Source organism: Petaurus breviceps, unplaced genomic scaffold (genome assembly GCF_028583685.1).
Source record: "Petaurus breviceps papuanus isolate PSGF00001 unplaced genomic scaffold, PetGlider_PUasm1.0 90410, whole genome shotgun sequence".
NCBI classification, from domain to species: Eukaryota; Metazoa; Chordata; class Mammalia; order Diprotodontia; family Petauridae; genus Petaurus; species Petaurus breviceps.
This window is the reverse complement of record NW_027187242.1, coordinates 47563-52728: the sequence shown is the minus strand read 5'-3', so window position 1 is coordinate 52728 and position 5166 is coordinate 47563. Positions and strand designations below refer to the sequence as shown.

The 5166-nt window shown below is 58.7% G+C and overlaps 1 long non-coding RNA gene across 1 annotated transcript; it reads right to left on the bottom strand.

Moving 5' to 3' along the window:
• Positions 1-1432: 1432 nt before the first annotated feature.
• On the bottom strand, positions 1433-4857 carry LOC138177428 (uncharacterized). The gene is made up of 5 exons (XR_011172497.1): positions 3106-4857; positions 2848-2971; positions 2351-2452; positions 2150-2251; positions 1433-2041 (listed from the first exon to the last, which is right to left on the bottom strand). It is a non-coding gene; the product is annotated as an uncharacterized lncRNA (long non-coding RNA).
• Positions 4858-5166: the final 309 nt, after the last annotated feature.

Below are 5166 nucleotides of genomic sequence, written 5' to 3'. Positions count from 1 at the left end.
GGGGGGAATAAGAGAAAGGGAGGAGGAATGGGGGAGACAGCAGCTGAACCTCCGTCCCTCTCTGGCCTTTGTCAGTTGGGTCTGTTGCTTTTTCACTCGAGCTGCTCAGTGCCTGGGGAGGGGGGCAGGAGAGGGAGAGTGGAGAGGGGGCCAAGGAGCCCAATTTCATTTTCCAAGAGCTCTTCTCGTGGAGCTTGGAAGATCTGGGCTATCTTGTGCATCTGAACCCAGGCTGATGTGGACGCCCCCAAGGCCAGACACTGGCCACACAGGCAGCAGGGCTGTGGGTTAGGGTGAGGGGTGCCCTCCCTCCTGGTCTGGGTCCCCTGCCAGGGAGCAGCAGCCCAAGTTCAAAGCTTTAGGGCTGTTAGAGACCACTCAGTACCTTCACTTTATGGATAGGGAAACTGAGGCACCAAGTGGGCAGAAAAGCCAGGAGGGTCCTCAGGAGCCCAGGAGGGTGCTCAGCCCAGGGCTCCTGGCCTCCCTTCTTGCTGCTTTTCCTTAGCTCTGGCTGCTGCCTCCTGGGCATTTTTACATAGCATGCGAACTCTTGTCGGGACAACCCTTTGGGACACATGGAGGAGATGGGGGCAGATGGGCCCCAGAAACCACAGCTGTGAGCTTTGCCAACTGAAAATGTTTGATGAGTGACTATGGAATGAAAAATGGGGTGCTGCCAGGTTTGGGGAGATGAGGCCTAGTTGGGGGGACCCTGGGCCCCCTGGACGCAGACGGAGGGTACAGGCATTCGGGGGAGCCTGATTCCCAGGCCCAAGCAAGGCTGAAGGGAGCTAGAGGCATTGGGCTGGCTTCCTGGGTTCCCCTGGCCTAGATTCTTGCTGTTTGCAGGAGGGGGGGGGCACTGCCCTGCTGCCTGCCCAGCTTCATGTTGGGAGCCCTGCCTCCAGTTAGGCCTGTTTTATTAAAGAAAGCAGCTTAATGAATCAAGGCGGAGCCCAGACACATGGTAAACTTGTTCTCAATTCTGGCGGGGGGCTGACTCAGGTTTCACTCCCACTCTTAATGTTTTAGGACTGGCCACATAATCCCTATAAAATGAGAACCAGTTTCAGCCTTGCTGAGCCCACGGCTCTCTGTCTGGGGGTCAGGAGAGTGGGGGGAAGGGAGCCACACTCCATGTGATTTGGGAATGTGGAGAGCAAGCGTTCTGGGGTGCAGGGGCAGGCCCAGTTTCCTGAATGGCACCACTTGGGGTCTTGTTCCCTGCCTCCCCCATCCCGGACCCAGTGGTCCTCATTTCTGAAGGAGTCTTCCCTCCTTCCCCCCTTCCCGCCCCCCACGGGGTCCCTACCAGCCTCCTCCCCCTCCCTGCCCAGCCCCCAGTTCTCCCCTCCCCCTCCCTGCCCAGCCCGTTTTCCGACGCCTCATTCAGGTCAATGATTGTGACTCCAATCCTGAGAAACCCCGCTGTCTGTCAACAGTGTTTATTGAGTGTGTGCAGAGCTGGCCCTGGCGGGTGCTCTGGGGGAAGGGGAACAGGGGAGAGAACTGTAAGAGATGGAAGTGGAGGGACTAGCCTGGGCTCGTGGGGGAGCAGGCCAGCCCAGACAGGACCGACACGGACATGCACACGCACACTCACTCACACACTCGTGGGGACCATACACACACATCAGTGCAAACGAACGAGTTAGTGCAATTGGAATCTGTAAGGGCTTCAGGGTCGCAGAATCAAGGGACATCACATTTGGGGGGATGGGTGGGGGGCTGGAGGGAGAGGGGGACGGGAAAGCCAGGATCAGGGGAAGGGGTGGAGTGGGGGGAGGGGATCTCTCATCATGGAAGGCTTCTAGGAGGTGATAGATTTTGAGGGGAGTGTTATTGGTGAAACATTGTGGAGAATGGGGGGCTTGGTCTTTCTTGGGGAGGGCTTCTGAGAGCATCTCAGTTGTAGGGCTTTTCTGGGCTGCTCTGAGGGTCTCTCTTCTCTGGGTAGGGGGATTCAGCAATCCCCAGTGGGTCAGCATTCTTCTCTCTGCTCTCAACACATCAATCCGGGTCTTGGGCAGGTTGTTGCCTGTGAAAGCAAGGACCCGGTCAATATCTCTAGTCCTTCCTGGGGAATTCAGGCATAAGGGACAGAAGCCTCTGTGGGCAGCACAGGGAAGGCTCTGTTGGTGCTCACCTTTCTGTCCATGCTGTCTGATTTAAGTGGCATCTTGTTAGCAGATGGGGAAAGGTCCTGTCCTGGGCATTGCCTGGGCTGAGACCTTGGCCAGGATGTAATCTGTAAGAATGAGAGAGGAGGCATGAGCTCAGCCATCTCCAACCTGGGGGTCACTCCCTCTACATAGGAGACTTATGTCCCTGACTGGCAGTAACTTACCCTTTCTTCATGCCCACACGCTTATGCCTGGGGGGAGTTGGCTGGGTGAGAAAGGCTCCTTCCCTGACTGCTGCTAGATCAGTGAAGTGATCAGTGATTGATCTGGGAAGAGGAAGAAAGGATGATGGGAATTAGAAAGGGATAACTTGAACAGGTGTGTGTGTGTGTGTGTGTGTGTGTGTGGTTGGGGAGGGGGCTTCATTGTATAGCAGGATACAGGATGTTGGGCTCCTGCCCTGGCCTCAGGCCCACACCTCTGTGTCCTGGGGATCCTGCTGTTCTGGACTGTTAGTTAATGCTGGGGAAGTTAGGAGGCACATGGGAGATGGGGGACACTGATAGAGAGGCAGGGGGGGACAGTGGAAGAACAATTATCCTGGCAATAGATCTCTATGTGACATTGGGCAAGTTCCCCAGGGCCTCAGTTTCCCCATATGTGTTCTTTCAGGTCCTGGCAGGAGGACCGGGGAATCCAAAAGGCCACAAGACTCACTCACCTTTACAGAGCCTGGACGGTCAAACCCATCTACTCATGTCTTCGCCACTGGTGTCCTTGTGATCGCCTAGCATGGTGCCTGCAGCCCCAGTGTCAGTGCCTTTCTCATGGTGCTCCACCTCTTCCTACAAGGACCAGCACAAAGGCCATGGAGTCCGTGTGAGATGAGCCCTCCACCCTCATTCTTGAGACCTACCCCAGCAGGGCTCCCCGGTGTTGGGGCAGTGCCTCTGCATGGGCACCCCACAACCCGGCTCACCGTCCTTCGGCCTCCTGACGTTCTTGAGCTTCCTTGGTGTTCATCATGGCGCTTCACGGCCCTTGGGTCATTCACATGGATGCCCACCGGGCTTTTGCTTCACCTCTACCTCTCCCACTGGTGTGACTTCAAACGCCTCAGGGAGCTTTGCTTGGCAAGCGGCTCCCCTGGCCACCCTCAGGGGGACCTTCAATCACTGAAGCCCTCCCCTCGCTCGCCCCCTTCCAGATTCACATCCCAAACCAACCTCTGCTCCTCATGGCGAGCCTTTTCTCTGCTGCCCTCACTAGCACCCTTGACACCCCGGCATCCTTGGCCTTCCGCTGCGTTTGCTAGGTCAGCCCCAGGGGCAGGAGCGGATAAAGCAGACAGTGATTGGAGCCCCACTGTTTGCTTTCTCCGCTCCGGCTCCCGGGCTGCAGAGAGTTCCTGGAGAAGGTCGCGGGAGCGTGCACCTCCCCTGGCCTGGCTAGCCTGCGCCTGCCTGCCTGCGCCTTCCTGCGCTCTCTGCAGATGCCTTCGTCTCGCAGCGAGGAGCCGGAGGTCATCGGCAGCTCTCCTGGCTGTCCTCCCTGGCTCAGCCCGAGGACCTGGCTCCCCGGTCCTCCAGCCCGCTCTCTCGGATCCTAGCCGCCTTGGCTCGGCTAGTGTCCTTTAAGAGCCCTCCCTAGGTCGCGCCTCTGGTCTACACCGCCTGCCTCCCTCGCTGCCTCGCTCTTTCCACTCTCCAAGCCTGCTCGACTTGGCTGCGGCTGGTCTCATGTTGTTTCTCACCTCCTCCTTCCTGACGTTTCCCCCCTGCCCTCCATGAAGCTACATTTTCTGGGTCTCTTTCTGTCTTTCTGGTTACTCCTCGGTCTGCGCTGATTCCTGCCTCACCTCCAGCTCTCCAGCTTGGGGCTGCCCCGGGGCTGTTTTCAATCCTGATCTTGTCTCCCCTGCATCTCATTCCTGTTCTAGTCCCTTCCCAAGACCTCGAAGGGGGGGGGGCAAGCCCTTTCCTCTCTCTGCCCCTCGGTGACTCTATCTCTAAAACAAGGAGGTTGAGGGGATCTCCTGGGTCTCCCTAGCTCGTTCACTCGGGATTCTCTGGGGCTCCGCCTAGGGGAGCCGCGCCTTGGGGAAGCTCTCGGCTGCGGCTGGAATGCTAAGATGTTGCCCACAGCCAAACCCACCTTGGCTTCCATCTCCCAGATGTCTCCCTTTCACCTACATCTCCCCAGAGAATCTCGGAATGCGCGAGCTCAGAGGGCCCTGAGAGATCACCCAGGCCAAGCCACTAATTCCACAGATGAAGAAAGAGGGGCGCGGTGCGCGGAAAGCACGTGTGGCTAGCGCAGCCGCAGCCTGCAAGGGCTGAGCTCTGCGCCCTTCGTGGCACTGCGGCGGCCGCCTCACCATCCCGCCTGCCAGAGAGCCCCGCATTCTCACCTACCCTCAGTGACCCCGCCATTTCCTTCGCCGCTGTCTGTCCGTGTCCTGCCATTGCTCGGGCTGCCTCGCACTGTTCCTTGTGCGAGGAGCCCGGGTCGTGGCAGGAAGTAACCCAAAGGCCAACACGGACAGATTCAAACGGCAAACCCTCCTTTCCTGATCAAGCCCATCTCCCACGGCTGCCACTGAGGCTGGCTGGGGCTAGCCAGCCTCCACCCGAGCTGGTCCCCCTCTACATGCTCTGAGCTTCCCGCTCCGGAGTGAGACCAAGTCCCACCCCCCACCCGCCTTTCTGCCCCGGCCTGGGGCCCTTTTCAAGAGGGGATGGCCCCGCCCGGAATGCCCTCCCCACCTCGCTCAGCCAATCCCCGGCTTGCCCATTCTTCAGGGCGCACATGGAGCCCCACCCTCCTCTGGGGGCCATTCCAGCCCGCAGCCACCCCTCCCCTCCCTGCCCCCAATTCCCCAAACTCTCCTTGTCAGCTTGCCAGCCCTGGGCGCTTATCCACTACCTCCCAGGGGCATACATAAGGCTCTTGCCTATGTTTCTCCATCTTCTCACTCACCCCAACTAGAATGGAACCCCCCAGAGGGTGGGAATCATTTCCACTCCTTGGGTCACCCTCA